Genomic DNA, 18,538 nt, shown 5'->3' on the forward strand with positions numbered 1-18,538 from the left:
TCAATATGTATGTTTTTAACAAGCATGTCCATTTTACTTACTGTGTGCTGGACACTGCTCAAAATGCTTCCTAAATCAGCCTCAACTGATCTCATAATATTCATCAGTGTTCACCTGCTATACTCAGATGACCAACTTTTTTAAAAAAAATGTCATGATGTGCATAGAAAATACTATTTGTGTATCACACTGAATACTGAAACTGTTCACAAGTGGAAAGCATTGGCCTCAGACCCTACCTGTCATTCTAAGGACTGAGAGAAATAATCCCAGAGAAAATATTTCTACAGCCTATTTTGGCACATTAGTTAATAATGTCTGACTTAGGAAACTGAAAATTCAATAGACAATTACTAGGATAGGATATTATAGGATATGGATATTTATAGACATGGTAATGCAGAACAAGGAATTCTGAAACATGAATTATATTTTGGGGGGAGTCAAAAGGATTTGAACAATGAAAGGATTTGAACAAAGGATTTAAAAAGAAGTCCTTGGGTTATTTTAATCTGTTTGAATATAGAATAAGAAAATTTTTCTCCATCACCTTGTTAGGGTGTCATTAGGCAGATTTAAAAGCCATATGGTTCTGGAACTTCAGGCAGAGATTCTATAATTTATGATCATACATGTACTTTGTATGTTTAAATAATGTATACTACCTATGTGGATCCTGATCTATTGCCAACCTCCACTTTAGATCACACATGGGGTCTTCTGGTATTTTCCTGTGCACATCTTGATCTCATATGTGAAAAGGTCTATGGCTACTTTCACCAGCTTAGTCTAATGTCTTTTATGCTTCCAGTTACATCAATGAAATAGCTGCATTTTTCTGAATTTGGAATTTCAACTTCTAAAATGAAAATTGTGGTGAGTAATTTTTCCAAATAAAAATGGTTAAAGATGATTTTGATGTGCTGGAATGTAAAAAGTTCTATATTTTAAAAGATTAGTAATGATGTTCTTCATTCACATATGGCATTTTATTCTACTTGAAAAGTGTTTCCCAATATTTTATTAGTTTCACTCAACTGAGTGCTTTTGTCCTTTGATCTCTATAGTTCTTATTGTAGGCACGTTCTTCTATTTCCCAGTAAAAACTGATGCTGTGTTGGAACCTTTCATTTCTGTTTTAATTGATACAATTCTTTGACCCAGGAAGCCAAAAGTCATTTACAAACAGATTGGTTTTTAAAAACCCATCAGGCAATACCCATTACTGCCATTTACAAATGTACATACTAGAATCACCTGAGAATTCCTTAGCTTTAAGGCCATGTACAAATACATAGGAGATCTGGAAATTAAAACATTCTAGTCACTGTAATATCAACCACAATCCATGCAGTGCTAATGGGTTGGAAAAGTAAGTGCAGACTACTGGGAGAGATATATTTCAATGGAATTCTTCCAAATTATACAAAAGCATTGACAATTCCCTCAGTTTTACTGTGTGCTATCTGAATTTTCAGAAAAATTGAAATTAAGTACAAAGTTTAGGATACAGAGGCTCTTCGACCTCTGGCAGGTTAGACTGCAAAAAGCAGGGGCATCCTTTTATCATAAGCCCAGAGAAATTCAGAGATAGTTAAATTTATAGGGTTTTAATTGATTCAGTACATAAGCTCTGGAATTGGAGCTGTAGCTGAGTTGTAGAGGGCTTGCTGGGCATGCCTGAGGCCATCCCTCAGTTTGATCCCCAGCATATGGAAGGAAGGGGTAGGGTTTCTTAGGTACAAGTGCCCGGGTTCAAAACCCAGTTCTATCACTTTGTGACTCTGAGAAAGTTACTTCTCCCTACTTCTAGTTTTCCATGTTTGTACCTCTCTTATAGTGTGGTTTTGAAAGCCATTAAGAAAATATACATGAAGGGCATTTATTGTCTTGATTATCTGTTCCCCAAATAAACATCACCCTGTGTTGCAAAGCCTTACATCTTAACCATACCCACCTTTGTCATGGGCATTCCTTGGCTCTGAGCAATCAATCCTGACCCTTGTTGTCCTCACACATGGTCTGACCTTGAACAAATGGCAGAAGGGGTACCTAGATCAATGGAATTCTCCTCTCCTTATGATAAACTTTCACCAGGAGCACTTCTGTTGTGGTTTGGTGCAAAAATAAACTCCAAGCATGCTTCTGAATTTACACTAGAATATTAAGCATCTTGTGTTGGTACTGATATTCTGGCCACATACACAAAAGGTTTTCCATTTGTCAATTATTTTCTCATTCTTCATCTAAAGAGAAGGTCAATGCCTCCACCTGGGAATTTACTTAGGACTACACATAAAAATGCTGCTAAAAGGCAAACCAACCCGGGGCATTAAAATGACCTGGTATCCAACCCATCCCTTCACCTCCACCCATCAAAATGCCTAAAGTCCCCAGTTCATGACATTAAAAGACATCTTTTTATATTTGATACCACACATTTTCTTCCACTATATAAATGTAGAAATGTAAAAGCACTATGTCTTTATTGAAAGAATTCATCATCATTTTCTTTCTCCACCCTTCCCCCAGCTCAATACTGAGGCACCAAATTCTACTTCCAGTGACCTTATCATTAAGAGAGAGGAAGGTATTTTTTTGTGTCCAAATACATTCCTCCTTTTGCTTTGTAAATTGTGATTATATCTAGTTAAAACTGCACTATTAATGCTATTCAGTAAAATAGGCACAGTGTGGGTTGACCTGGTTGCCTAATAACCCAATGGATAACAAGACGTCTATAGGAAGACTTCCTCCAAAACCACTTTACAAACAAACTTTGGGAGTGAAATTACCTGTAGACCAGCTTCCCAGATGTCTCTTTCCTAGGATAGTTGTTAAATTTCGCTGAGATCAGCAATTTGACTCTTCTTTAAGATGAGAAGTCCCAGAGAATGGACAAAGAACACGCCACCAGGCTGTCTCTCAACAAGCTGTGATACAGAGTTGTATATTGCTTTGGCCTGACCTGTACCCATGGTATCCCTGAACAGGTTGATTATTTGGCATCCCTTGGAATGAATTTTCATTAAACATTTCTTCAACATATATTTAGGATAAATATTTGAATATTGAAAAGTTGAATATTGAATCTAAAGGAGGCTCAAAAAAGGAAGATCATAGAGAGTACTGCCCCAATATTTGTATTTTCAGTAATAAAATTAAAAGCCCTGAAACTAATTAGTTCTACTTTCTTGAGAAGGTTATCTGTGCTCCACCACTGAGACAATTTCATATAGTACAAAAAAATGTGTGGGCAATGGGCATAACCCATCGGATATATTCTTGAGAAAGTTAGCTCATGTTAATGCTGGCTGTCTCTGCTGATCTGGTTAGGATCCTCCCCTCACCCTTTGGATGACTGCAGAGCCCCCTGCTAGAGACAGCAGGAGCATCTTCCATTTCCCTGAGGGTAATGAAGAGGGGAAATCAAACAGACTATAATTAGCTATTGATTTTTTTCTTAAGATTTTACCAAAATGCAATTTAAGAAACAAGTCTTTTAAACCCAAATTAGTCCTCAAAAAAGTCTATGAAAAGCTGAAGGCTCGATTAAAGTACCTGGAGTCAAGTAATTGTCAATGGCTCCATTCCAGGTGCTGTTGGGTCGGGTGTTTTCAACTCTAATGAAGATCTTCCTTCATTAAACCTAAAGAAATAAGAGACTTGTACTGTGATTTTTTTCAAGTGCTACCTTGCATTAAAACTATCTGAGTTTTATTCAAAACAAAGATTTCTTGACCCCATGGTAGGGTCAAGATGAGATGAGAATTGCAATTCAGATAAGTTCTCTGGCATTATTGATCAAGATAATGCATTTAATCTGCTTCCTTAGGCAGCATCTATTACAATTGACAATGATGATAATTAGTCACCTATTATTTGTCTTCACTTTTAAAATGTGAGTTTCTTGAGGGCAGGAACTGAACCTATCATGTTCCAACTCAGTCTCCAATTCTTTATACAGTGTCTCAAATATTTGTTGAATGAACAAATACTGATTGCTTTCATCTCTCAAAATTATCTTAATGGGAACAGTAGTTATATTAACAAAGGTTAGTGATCATTAAACACTTAAAACATACTAGAAACTATGCCATGTATTCACATGCATAATCTCACTTATCATCACCACAATCTTCTGAAAATTTCGTATTATCAGTCTATATTTTACCATTGAAAAAACTGAGATTTGGTGAGCTTAAGTAACTTGAGATACCTTCCTTTACCAGTGAGTTGCAGATCTAAGATTTTAGCTGAGGCAGTCTGATTCCAGAGTCTTATGTACTGTAATATTGTGTGATCCTTATACATCTTTGTAAAAATTACCACCTGCTATTCATAATCTGCCTTTGGATACTTCTCTGCTCTTTCCTTTGCTCTTTATTTTGGAGCTCAGCTGTATCATCTAGTTTTACCATATGCCTTCTAATCATAGTGTCTTTTCCCTCTTTATGGGTCTAGAAAATATTCATCCAAGACTCAATTCAAGTATTTCCTACTCTACAAAGCTTTTTCTAATTGCTCTCTGCTCAACTCTGGTAGATAGGCTTAATCACTTCATCATTTATGCCCTCATTATTTTATTTAACATTTTATTGCCTTTTTTCCACTACTATTGTTCTCTAGAATAAGAGCTCTACAAGGTCAGGAACTGGGTAAGTCTTAATTGATTTTTGTATCTTTGAAACTTAATATGGATTGCCAAAGTGGGCATTTATAAATATTATATAAAATTCCCTTATTCCCATAATATTACTCTATAAAATAACAACGTGTGCCTTTCTGATATGTAACCTCACATTACACTAAAACATATCCTCTTTATTATTTTAATTTTAATCTATGCTCTTTTCATTTTTAGAAGTTCTATTTAGTTCTTCCCAAATCTACCCAGTGTCAAATTTATTATGTTCAAGATTTAGATAGCTAATTTTCATTTGTTTTTATGTCTTGACTCTCCTTCATGGTGATTCATTTCCTCATGTGGTTTGCAATTTTTTAATTTGTGAACTCATCTTCTGCAGGGCCTGTTTTTCCCTAGAGATCTGGATTGCTCTAGATGTAAGAGAAAAGAAGAAAAAGAAAAACCACTTTTGAGTAATTCAAATGTGTTTCCACTAGAGATTTCAAGTCATTCAATAGTGCAAAACTAGCTCCTAAAGCTAATTTCATGGATTAAGTTTTCTGTACAATCTAGTGCAATAAATTCAGACTCTACATCTACTTTTGGCACAACCCACACGTGGCTTTAAATTTCTCATAAGCAACTCTTTCCTGTTCCTCAAGGCCTTGGACAAATAGTAAGCTTTATTTCTGTTTTTCCGAGCTGATTGGGAATGTTTTTATGAATCTCTTTTTACAAACATGGCAGCATTTTACACTTCCAAGCTTTATGCACAGTTATTTTTTTATCTTCTTAACCCCACACAGATCCAAAGCCATATCTCCAGCCCCCAACTCCCGAATCTTTAATATATCTAATCTGAAACCTCCTTGGGCAAGTGGTATCAGCTTTGATTTACTGATTGGGTTTTGGTTTATATCTTAAGTTTGTCCTTAGGATTTCCTTTTCAGTTTTTGAATAAAGCTATTATGCTTGCCATCTTTCCATCACTGGGACAAATACCTGAGATACACGACTTAAAAGGAAGAAAGACTTACTTTGGCTGACAGTTTCAGAGGTCTCAGTCCAAGATTGCTTGGCCCTATTGTCTCAAGTCTGAGGCAGCAGAGTGTGTCTTGGCAGAAATGTGTGGTGGAGGAAGCCTATCTACCTCTTGCAGTGACAGGGAAGCAAAAAGAAAGAGAAAGGAACCAGGTATGCCAAAATCCCCTCCAAGGCCACATCCTCAGTGACACAACTTTCTCTAACTAAGCCCAATCTCTTACAGGTTCCACCATCTTCCAGTAGCACTATAGGATGGGACCAAGGTTTTAATACACTTCCAAACCTTGGCAGCTATAGGCTACAAAATATGTGAAAACATGTTTTTCCATGATCTGTGCATGGAATGGTGTGAAGGCAGATTCTTATCTTCTCAGTCTGCCATGTTGTTGGAAGTCTCACTAAGATTTCTCTAATATTTTCATATGTCTTAATATGCCTTCTTATGTGGTCCACTTAATAACTTTTTTTTTTTTTTAGTATCAGGAATTGAACCCAGGGGTGCTTCACCACCGAGCCATATCCCCAGCCCTTTTTATATTTGATTTTGAGACAGGGTCTCACTAGTTTGCTTAGAGACTCACTAAATTGCTGAGGCTGGCTTTGAACTTGTGACCCTCCTGCCTCAGCCTCCCAAGTCACTGGGATTATATGTGTGTGCCACTGCACCCAGTTCTTCACTTAATAACTTACAAGAAAGCTCTCTCAGGAAGTGAAACTTTTGACTCTAGGTTACTCTGCAGACGCAAACAGTTTAGGTAATGTACCTAAGGGTTCATTGATAATAAGTTGCATAGCCAGCTTTAAAAACTCAGATCTAGTTTTAGCCCAACATGGTGCAAACAGGGCAAAGGAACCCCTTTGGAAAACAGTCCTCAAAATAAGACCACCAACTTGCTTTTTTTGGGGTTATAGACCTAGGGTTTTTGTCTTGGACCTAACCTTGCTCCATCCTTCTCCATTCTTTCTCCTGAGTATTTTGGATGAATATCTACAGGTCTCAAGTTCATTAAAGCAATCTTTTCTATTCAGCACTCTTCTGCCTCTCAGATATCATGAGTTTACTCAAACCTTTTTTGAATAATCATTCCCCCCTTGCCTAAGCACATGGAGATGATCCTCTCCCCCCCTACACCTTTCTGCTTCAACCTCATCCTTCTAAGTGTACTCATCTTTCTCATCCTGTATGCACTGAATGGAGGAAACCAGGAAGACAGGTGTCTGCTGTAATAGAATGTTACAGACTGGGCAACTGATAAAGGACAGAAATTTATTCTTTCACAGTTCTGGAGGCTGGGAAGTTCAAGATCAAGGTGCTAGCATCTAGTTTGGGCCTACTTACTGCAGCCTTACATGACAGAAAGTGAAGAGCAAGAAAAAGATAAACTCTATCTTCACATAACAGGAGAGCAGAAGAGAGCAAACCCTTTCCCTCTTGACCTCAACCTCCCAGGAGGTCCCACCCCCCAACATCACTGCACTGAGAATCAAGTTTCTAATGCATGAATTTGGGAGACATAGTCAGATCATAGCAATGATTAAATTTAAACTGCAAGAGAATAAATCAAAGGCCTGTGGGTCTACACCCATTATAGAAATTGTGTATCTTTTCTGTCTAAAAATATGGGATTTATGTCTAAGACCCATGTTTTTATACTCTAGGTTTTCCATGGGAGAAACTGTCTCTAAATGCAGTGTGCTCTTCGAGTTGTCTGGATGTCTTGTGATAATAACAAAGTCCACATATGAAAGTGTTGTCCACTTAGAATTGCCCCTTCCAACACACCCAATCTATCCAGGGATCTCAGTCAGGTACCCTAGAAAGCAAATGTAAGGATCAGAATCTGAGTTGGGGAAGAAAACTGTTTTTCCTCTGATCTCACACAACAATCAAAAGATTTCTGACACCAGATATGTGGCAGGGGCAGGGGGGTTCCCCACACACCAAACAAGTCATCAGTTCTATAGTAGACATCAGCTGGTGTCCCCCAATCTAATTCAGCACTGGCACAATCTAACTGGACATAGTGTCCTATTGTGCATACTGAGAGTGCAGTCCCCCAAACTGCCCCTAGTCACTTTAGATGCCAGTCACAAGCCCCAAAATGTTTTACCAAACAGCTATAAACTAGGGTTCCCACGTCCCCCTCCTTGGAGCTAATTTGCTTGAATGTCTCAGATAACTCAGGGAAACACGTTTACTGGTTTCTCATTATTCCTGAATATGGATGAAGAGATACATGGAACAAGAGAGGTGGGAAGAGGTGTGGAGCTCCCATGCCCTCTCTGACTGGGCTGCCCTCCAGGAACTTCCATGTATTCAAACATCCAAAATCTCCTAGCCTTTCCTATTTGGCTTTTATGGAGATTTAATTGCATAGCATGATTAAATCAAGGACATTTATATTAAGATGTGATGGGGCAAAAAGAACATGATCTCATGTTAATGGACTAGGTGGGGACACCCAGCAAGTCCTGTCCAAATTCGTCTTGGTATTTCTGTGCCACACTCTTTCCTTGCAGGTGTGTGACAGGATGCCTTCTGGAAGAGAGGTCTTGTCATTTACCATCAGACCAGGTAAGTTAGAGAATTTCTTCATGGTCAGCAATTCTAGGGGTAGGGGTGAGGGAGGGGAAAAATTAAGAGTTTCCATGGCCTGATGTTTTAGTCACATTTTTCACATCTGTGACTAAAAGACCTGACCACCACAATTATAGAGGAGGAAAAGTTTATCTGGGGGCTCATGGTCTCAGAGGTCTCAGTCCATGAATAACAGGCTCCATTCCTTGGGGCTCATGGTGATGGCAAAAGAGTATGGCAGAGGGAAGCAGCTCACATAATGATCAGAGCAGAGAAACTCCACTCACTAGGTACAAATATATATCCTAAAGCTATACCCTCAATGCCCCACCTACCCCAGCCACACCCTACCTACCTCCAGTTACCACTCAGTTAATCCCATCAGAGATCAATTCACAGATTAGTTTAAGGCTCTCACAACCTCATCATTTCCCCTCTGAATCATCTCCCATTGTCTCACACATGAACTTTTTGGGGACACCTCACATACAAACGGTAATACCTGCCTTGGGGAGGGAACCATGGATGTAACCCCAAAGCATATCATTATATATATTTTATATAATATTACAGACTCTCAAGTCAGAGAATTCACTTGCCTCACCTTCTTTCTCTACTTCAAATCTTTTCCCGCATTGAATTTCCTTGGTTCCTGAAATGTTGGACTTTGTATCTTGGTATTGTTATTTTGTTTTGTTTTATTTTTTTCATTTAGACTTTATTTTTTCAATTTAGTGAGTTGCCTTCAACTGTTTTCTTTAGTTCTGACTACACCACCTCCAGGCATAGGTTCTGAACATTTTTCATCACCATGAAACCTCAAGTGAGAACATGAAGCATTCTGTTAGCTGGACCCCGAAGGCCTCACCCTCAGCCTTACACACACATGAAGGGAGATCCAACTCCTGTCTTTGAATACCAATGAGATGCCTGTAGAATAGAGATGGCAAAGTTAGACATAAATCCTATATGGCACATTGTATCTTCACATGAGATGGAGGGAAATTCTGTTCCTCCTCCCTCTGCCCCCAAAATACTCCTCCCAAAGATGGGTTTCAAATTTCATTCCAGAGAAAAATGAAAATCAGAAAAATGAAAAATGGAAATCAGAAGCATAGGCACGCTGGAGTATTATTAGCTTGCTAATTAGGCAGCCTCTGTCATTGCCTTACCTTAGGTCAGTGTCTGTGAGGGAAATCTGTGTAGAAGCACTTGTTTTTCTGGGATTCCTTATTAGTAGCAAAAGATGTTTGCATCAAAATGAAATATTTAAAATTATCTCCTTATTGAAGATGACACTTGTACAGTGTGATTGCCACACACAAGGGAGAATTAACGCAAATAGTCTAATATTACCATGTTGGCAATGTATTCCATTAGTGTCACAGAACATGGAGGTAAATACACTTTCCTAACAGGTTGTATCTCTATTTAGTCTTTTCATCCCTCTAGGCTACTGAACCAAAAGGAAGGAAAGGGTCACTCATCTGTAATCTGAGGAAATGTAAGTCTCAGAAACTATTCTTTGGACCTACTTTTTTTTAAACTGATGAAAAGCACTCAGACCCTCAGAAAGTTTAGATTAAGCAATTGGCAACTGAGCTATTGACAATGCACATTGTTCAAGGAGCAAAGGTGACTTTGATGGTTGTACCCCGCTGTCATCATCTCTCTAATGTTCTTACATGGCTCTTCCAGACAGAAGCTTTTATGGAAAGACTAGTTTAGGACATAAAAGTTGTTTTTCTTCTCCTCTGGTTCCCTGCACAGAACTATCACTTTCTGATAATTCGGCTGCTTCTTTGGGGACTCTCCAACTGTGGTCAGTAAGTGCAGTGTGAGACTCTGAGACTTGGGGAGAAAGCAGGAAGTCCAGCAGGAGTCCATTTAAGTGCACCTAGTGGGGGCACTGAAGGGTATTGTTGGTGAGTGTTAGTGTGGCTGCTCCTGAAATCAAATGCTTTCTTCAGGATATAATATTGCTTTATCCTGGGACTCAGCAGGGTTTCTGTGGCACTGGGCTTTGTTTAAAAATTCAAAGAATTCTCCAATGGCAAGCCTCGCTGTTCTGAAACATAATCAATTAAAAACTTAAGTGCTTTAGACACTGTGAAAGCAAGTCACCAATGTCCCTGGTTTGCATCTGAAACAAAGAAGAGAGACTGAAGGCTATCTTAGTATCAAGAACAGCTGTCACCTAATGGAGTGAATTCCTTCCACAAAGAAATTGTAAGCGATGGAAAATGCCAAGGCCTGTCATTGTGTTAGCAGGTTAAACTAAAATACAGTACTTCTAAATATTTTATTGTGTAATTAGTTTGATTTTGTTGCTTTGTAGAGGCTGTGGTGATGGTGAACAAAGGGTGAGTGCCTTTCTTCAGGGGCAATCCTGTAGTTTACACTTGGATTTCTACCACTTGGTCCCACCAACTTCCTGGAAAGGTTTTCCCCAAATGGAATATGTCTGTTCTCCTTTACACATGGGATATATCATCCTCATCTAGCTGTCTCATTTGCCATTCCCCCAGCTTTATCAATACCCGAAAATAACATTACCTACTGCACAGTCATATTTCTGTAGTCTGCTTTGGATGTGAATGGCCATAAACATTCTCCCTGATGAATCTCCTCAGGAAATAAGCATGGACTATATCAGCTTGTCTTGGAAGGTGTCCTGAGCTGCACATTCCAATCCAGATGTGCTCCTGCCATCAGAGGTGAAGGTACTACAAAACCATGGAAGGATTACATCTTTTAAAATTAATTTTTTTGCTTCGGGCAGAAATGTATTTTTTTTCAGAGCTCCAGAAAACAGCACATCACCACATATGCAGGGCCAACTCTGCTTTTCTACAGTCAGAGAGGGAAGTCAACAAGGATGATAATAGGTGATGCTTACTGAGTGCTTTGGATGTGAGAGGGACTCGGAGCTTATGTGTATTAACCCTTTAATTCTTACATAAGTCTTCTACAGATGAGCAATTGAGGCAGAGAGAAGTTTAGATACATGTTCAAGCTGATGAAGCTAATAAGGGCAAAATGGAATTTTGAATCCAAAGAGTCTGCTCCAAGCTTATTATTCTTCAAATCTTATGGAATCAGCATTGAATGTAATCATCAGTGCAGAGCACAGAAGTCCTTAAAATGAGAATCATGAATTGATCTAGTATTTTGAAGCACATACCAAGTATTAGATACTGAAAAAAAATTAACAGTGTCTAAGAAAAAAGATAATAACTCTGATCTCTAAGAGCAGCTGTCTAAGAGAACAAGCTGGGTAAATAATCATTGTCATTATCATTGGTGTTGGTGTTGGTGGTATGTATGTGTTTCAAAAAGAGAGATGTGGTCCATTTTTTTCCCAGTCAGATCTCGGCTTTTCCTTCACAATAAGCCCTTAAGTAACAGATGACAGTTGACATCTCAATCAGTTTTATACTCATTGGGAGACCTTCCCTGTCTCCTTTCACTTAGTTTTGCATATATCTTCATAAGTAATGAGTGTGTGCCTCTTCCTTAGAACCAGCTATTTTTTAAAATCTTTGTTGCATCTCTTATCATCCTATCATCCTTTAATAACTTTCTTTTAACATGCTTCTTTTCTCTTCTTTTCCCCTGAGCTTACCTCTTGGTGATTGTTGCTTTTAGACTGCATTTAAGTTGTTCTCAGGAGATGCCTTTTCAGGCTATGCTGAATAGCTGAGCTCAGATTTCAGGTCCGTAGATTCTTAGATATAGGTTGAATGTTTCTTCCATTGAAGAATTGGGCTGTGTCACTCCCAAGCACCTGATTAGGATAAATTACCTAATGGTAGATGTGGGTGAGACTAAATTTAGATGAGAAATTCTAAGAGGAAGGAAGAATGGGAGAAGAATGCATTCAAATGAACATCACCAAATGACCTTGGGTCTCCAGAGGTGAATGTGATGATAGAAAGTTCCTACTGAGAGGGAAGCTGATTGGTCCTCTGTGTGGATAATACAGGGCCCAGCTCAACCCCTTTGATTTTCCTGATGTTCCAGGGCCTATAAATATCGGTATTATGGTTTAGATATGAGGTGTTCTCCAAAAGCTTATGTGTGAGACAATGCAAGAAAGTTTGGAGGTACAATGATTGGGATATGAGAGCCTTAACCTAATCAGTGCATTAATCCCCTGATAGGGATTAACTGGGTGGTAGTAACTGTAGGCAGGTAGGGTCCGGCTAGAGAAGGTAGGTCATTGGGGGTATGCCCTTGGGGTTTATGTTTTGTTGGGGTGAGGAGAGCTGTCTTTCTCTGTTTCCTGCAGACCATGTCTGCTTTCCTCTGCCACACTCTTCCCTCATGATGCCCTGCCTTACCTCGTTCCGTGAGGAATGGAGTTGGCCACCTATGGACTGAGACCTCTGAAACCATAAGCCCCAAATAAACTTTTCCTCCTCTACAGGTCTTTTGGTCATGACAATGAAAAAAAAGAACTGAAACAGTGTTGTATTTGATTTAGAAGGTCTGCTACTACAGGAGAAATAGCACTATGTACTTGCCTGGCACAAAATGAAAAGTCAGGTTAAAAAAAAATATATATATATATATATAAAGAATTTCTGGACCATGACAACAGTGCATTAAACAAGCTGGGGGGTTCTTCTAAGCACAGTTGTGAGCCTACACAAATCACGTGCCCATGAACACCACTTTGCTGCAGTTCTTATGAGAGAAGAAGTCTGTCCCCCCTGGGAAGCCCCTAGTGACCCATCTCCTCTTTATTTCACAGTTGATAATTGGATTTTGTCTGTGGACGAATAAAGAAGAACATACGTGATGATGATAGAAACTCTGACAGAAAACTTGACGAAAAAACATGAATTTTCCAAGCAACAGTCAGGATTCATACAAAAAAATATCAATGATGAAGTTGCATGAGCAGTTAATAAGCTTTCAAACAGCAGAAGCTATCGAGTGCATGCATACGAGTGTGTGTGTGCGTGTGTGTGTGTGTGTGTGTGTGTGTGTGTGTGTGTGTGTGTGTGTGTTTAAAGATAACTGGGCATTGAAAGATATCTCTCATGAGACCACTGAGTTAAATTCAAAGGTGGAAAGAAAAGAAAAGAAAGAAGACTAGCACAATTTTGAAAGATTAGATGAAAGAGAAAAGGGAGCTGCTTGAGAAATGGACAAGAAGAGGTATGATACCCAAATTGGTATCACGTGATGTGGGCTATGTGGGGGAGGCAAGAAGAGAACAGAAAACTGTGAAGAATTCTGATGGGTAAGCTAGTTCTACATCACTATAGGTTAAGGAATCAAAACAAATATTTAACTGCAAATGATATTCTTAGGGAAAAAATGATTGATCAGTTGAGTGCATGGGAGCTGGCAGGGCAGGGGCATGGGCTGGAAGGACTCTGATTAATCAGCTTGGAAATCCTTAAATTAGTAACTAATGAAAAACAAATTTCTTTTTTTTATCTCCTCATTAATTTGTATTATGTGAAGGAAATTACATTGACAATAAACAGTAAAGAACTGAACATTTTGTTAAAGCTGAGGATACAACGGTATTATTAAATAAATACACAACAGTAGGTCTCCAATTAGTTGCTGTTTAGGAAGTGCAGTGAGACTCATAGATGAAGTGTGCTATAAATTTCATAATATTAAAGTTTCGGTTGCAGGTAACATGACCATACATGAATCAAGACGTGCATGCTACACAGCAATGCATATATGAGAAAGCCACCATGTAAACATAGAAAGATGAACGATGATTGTTTCCTGGTTCAAAGGATCTGCAAGTCTCCTCTGGGAGAATAACATATATATTCTGTACAATGAATCTCTATGGACCATGTTCTGGGGTCCGGTGGGGCCAATAAGGGTCAGAGAGAACAGCTGTTCTCCACATTAGAATTTTTCTACCTCCTACCCAGCACCTGAATAAAACTGACATGGGATTCTGATAAATGCCCCCAGAAGGGTAGGAAATCTGGCTAATATCACTGGGCTGCTGGTAACCTGGAAGGCTCAAAAGGGAAACGCCCCAGAAACTCCCCAGGCTCCTGGGATATGGACTTTGGAAGACCCTGGGAAGAATCTGGAGCCCTGGAAGTGCTCTAAGAATGGATATGCAGTAATGAAACAGCAAGAGGACCAGGGTAAGTAGGGTGCAGAAAGCAGTGCAGGCAGAGGTGGGGTCGGAGCACATGAACACAAAGGCAGGTTTCCCTCTGCAGGAAGCTATGGTTTGGGAATAGTTTCTCTCTCTCTCTCTCTCTCTCTCTCTCTCTCTCTCTGTGTGTCTCCTCCCTTCATCCCATGTGTAGTGTGAACTGCAGGATTTTGGTGGGAACTTGCCTTCCTTAGAAATCTGGCTTATTTTATTTTAAAAAAAAAAAGGAAATAGAAATGAGAGCATAAAGTTGAATGTGGACGAGAAGCCATTTCAGGGCATTCGTATAGCAAGAAGTCCAGCAGTTGACATTGGCCAAGATAAAGAATCAGGACTTCTAAAAGGCTGGGTAATTTTATGACAATAGCTACAAGGTTGCAAGGCCACATAAACCCTATCCCTTTGCATTTGGGCAAAACAGTTGGTTCCCTTTTGGCTGGTCTGAGTCTGTGCTGTTTTTGCATCAGGAAACATGGTTGCATTGATCAAGAATGGCTTCATTTTGGATCCACACTGGCAGAGTTCAAAGCATAGCAGTCAAAACTGATGGAGATTTTATCCACCATAGTTGACAGAGTAGGCAGGCTGAGCACACTAAGCGCAAGTTCCTCCCTCACAGTGGGTCTGTCTTTGGGTGTCCTTTAGGATTAAGAAACAGTAAAAACAAGAAACATATATGCATATCTGCTGCAGTCTAACCCTCAGACTTAAATATGAAGGAGGAGGCTATTAATGAAATCAGGAGGGAAATTAGAAAACAACTATGCAAGTATTGGAAAGGTCACTAAAGGTTAAAATAAGCAGTACAAATTGGTTACTATGATAAGCCTCCCAGGTTACCTTCTGAGTCACTTCTGCTCTGAGATTTCAGAGTTCCATAACTTCCTGAGGAATTCTCCCTATTCAAGAGTGTGAGCAAAGTAAAGAATAAGAAAAATCAGATTTTAAAATAGCTAACGAGTGATTTGCACTTTCTATAAGCTGGGCACTGGGCTTTACATGATTTTTATTTGCTAATCCTTGCCACAACCCTGTGAAATTAGATCTTAATTAATAAAGTGCCCCTGGGGTAGGTACTCCTCTTCTCTCCCTTTTGCAGATTAGAAATGGTGCTAAAAGAAAACCAGCCACCTGCCCAGTGAAGAGCAGTTGGAGGAAGAATCTGAACCTCTCTAGCTTCAGAGTCTTCACTCACAGCATGATGTTGTACCGTCTCCTCCAAATATGGTCTGGAAAAGAAAGTGAAGAGTCATGCCAGTTAAATAGAAGAAATCAAAAGGGTTTGGAAGTGAATGTTCTCAGTCTCCGAGAACCTTAGGAGATTGCAGACATGAGGAAAATAAGATGTTATCCATGAGTAAGGAAGGATCCCATTGTTGCTCAAAGGGAGTTTTTTGGCTCAATATATGTACCCCCACATAGTGGAAATATATCATTACTGAATTCTGAAGGGAATATAATTGTATGGCATTGTCTCCTCCTCACTAGGGAAGTGGCCATTGATGGGAATGGGTAGTCTCTTCACTTCTGAGTCATCCCCACATGAATCATATAACTCCATCTTCGGAAAAGCAAATTTAACGCATAGTCCACTTTCCTGGCAGCATGAAACATGCATGAAGGATGTAAATCACTTTCTATTCTTGGCCCTTTATGTTTCAAAATGGAGAAGAAGAACAGGAAAAGAGCTTGGCCAAATGAGGCCCTGAAGCAATGTTAGTTCCCTACTGTTTTTTTGTGGTGGTGTTTTTTTGGTTTTTTGGGTTTTTTTTTTTTTTTGAGTCATTTTTCTGATCCAGGGATCTCCAAAGATATTTTGATGGCATCACCATCAATTAAGAAGAAAGAAAGAAAAAAAAAGAATAAAAGAAGGAATAGGAATGTGTCACTGTAGTAGAACTCTGGTGTTCCACTATCTCCCCTCTTCAGGGCTGGTGTGCACAACCTCCTGTTGCTGGTTGCTGATGCTCACAGCTGCATCCTTCACTGGTAATTGCCCACAGTCAAAGGCAACTGCCTTAATCAAAGTGCTTTCCCTTTCCAGGGGTTGGCTATGTCACTATGGAGATACAAAGACCTGGGCCTTCAGTGTTTCTTAACTCAGGAAAACTCTAAAGTGCAATCCCAGCAGGATGATCAGAATTCTCCCAGGAGTATAGGCCAAAGCATCAGCTGCAAACACATTGCTGGTCAGCCTCTCCCTCCCGAACCCTGCTTTGTATCTCCTTGCAGATGTATCTCCCAGCAGCAACCTCCAATCAGACCCCAGAATGCAAATCCTTACCTTAGTTTGTTTCTAGTGGATCCAATCAAAGATGATCCTTAGGTGTATTGTATATAATGAATATATTGTGTTGAAATATAGTTCATCATAGAATATTTGCAAAATAAAAATTTAATAACTGTGGAAAAATAAAGTTTTAATATTTTATTCCAACTTAACATCTCAATGAATGGTCTTGTGCAACGTCTTTCCCTAAACTTATACACACACACAGAGAGCTGTTCTTAAATTAATAAGGAAAGCGCCTATATGAAGTATTACAAGAAAATTTAAACATAATCTTACAGTGTAGTTGGGAAGAAAAACTATTTTTACGAATAATCACTTGTATAGGACCACTGGAGGAATCCAGCCACACGTATGATATCAAGACGTAGAATGTGAAGTAACCTAGGATGTACATGGGGGTGAGATCACACCAGCTGAGGAAATTATAGAAAGTTTCCTGGAGAAACTAAGATAAATAGGAGTAGTGGTATTTCAAAAGGAAAGAATGAGAATGAAGGGCAAGTATTCCAAGAAGGAGGCAAATAGATGGAGAAGGTACAATGTAGTTTTGGAAATTGGGAAGAACAGAAGCTTCCGGTGTGTAGGGGTGATTTGGGAAAGAAATAGAATATAAAGGGGGAAGTGGGCGAGGCAGACTGATGTGGTAGTGACACGTGGAACGAAGGCTAAGGAGTATAGGCTCCAGTGTCTTGGCACAGATGGGTCAGAAAGCCTATAAAGAGGTGAGCAGAAGTCTCTTAACAAGATTAGTCAGACAGGAGTATGGGGAAAAAATGGGCAGGAATGATAACCAGAGTGCAGAGAATTCAACATTAAAAGGATATGAGGTTAGAGATAGATCAATGAAGAACTAGCAGACATGAGTAGGCATGGATAGAACAGCACACATGAATATAAAGAAAAATGTGCATAGAGAAGATGTCACAGAGTAAAAAAGTCTGCATCATCTGAGAATAAGAAAACATACTAAAGAAGATGGCGTTTAAAACATGAGCTTATAAGATTATGCTGTTACTAACAACTATGAGGACAGCAGGAAGGGCTGACTGTAGAGAAAAAGACTTGTCTCTGTTGTGACATTTTGACTTTAAGATGATTGTGGAACATCTAAGTGGAACCATCAGGGGGGTGACTAGGAGATTATGGTAATCTTTCATAAAAAAGAGCTAGTTCTTTCCTTCTTCTTGATTCTTACTAAATATCTCCACTTAGATGTTCCACGATCAACTGAAATTATTCTTTGAAAGATTACCAGACCTTCTAGTCATTCCCGCTGATGGTTTCCTCCTCGTTCTTCCTATTCCCTCTGAAGCTTTCAGTGCCCCGGACAGTGCCTGGGAGAGAAAGGGTGGTGCAACATGAATGTTGTCCAAATGCTGTCCACAAAATTGAGGATGGGGCAAACATAAATTTTGCATAGAAGATAATAGAAAAAACTTGAATGGTGCACCATTAGTCAGAGCAGGGAGAAAAGAAGGGAACTTTGAAAATGAGGGTCTCAATCCTCTGGGTTGACAGATACTGAAAAGGCACGGGTGGAGAGGTAATGCTATGGACTAAACATTTGTTCTTCTCCAAAGAAGAAAGGTTGAAAACCTAATTCCCAGTGTGATAGTATTTGGAGATGGGACCATTGGGGAGCACTGAGGTCATGACAGGGGAGCTCTCATGATTGGGTTGGTATTTTTATGATAGGAGACATGAGAGAACTTGCTTTCTCTCCCTTTCCACCCTGTAAAAATATGAGAAGATGGCCTTCTATATACTAAGAGGGCCCTCACTAGGACCTGACCATGCTGACAACCTGATCTTAAAACTTCTCAGTGTCCAGAATGGTGAGAAAGA

Source organism: Ictidomys tridecemlineatus, chromosome 8, assembly GCF_052094955.1.
Source record: "Ictidomys tridecemlineatus isolate mIctTri1 chromosome 8, mIctTri1.hap1, whole genome shotgun sequence".
Classification (NCBI taxonomy): domain Eukaryota; kingdom Metazoa; phylum Chordata; class Mammalia; order Rodentia; family Sciuridae; genus Ictidomys; species Ictidomys tridecemlineatus.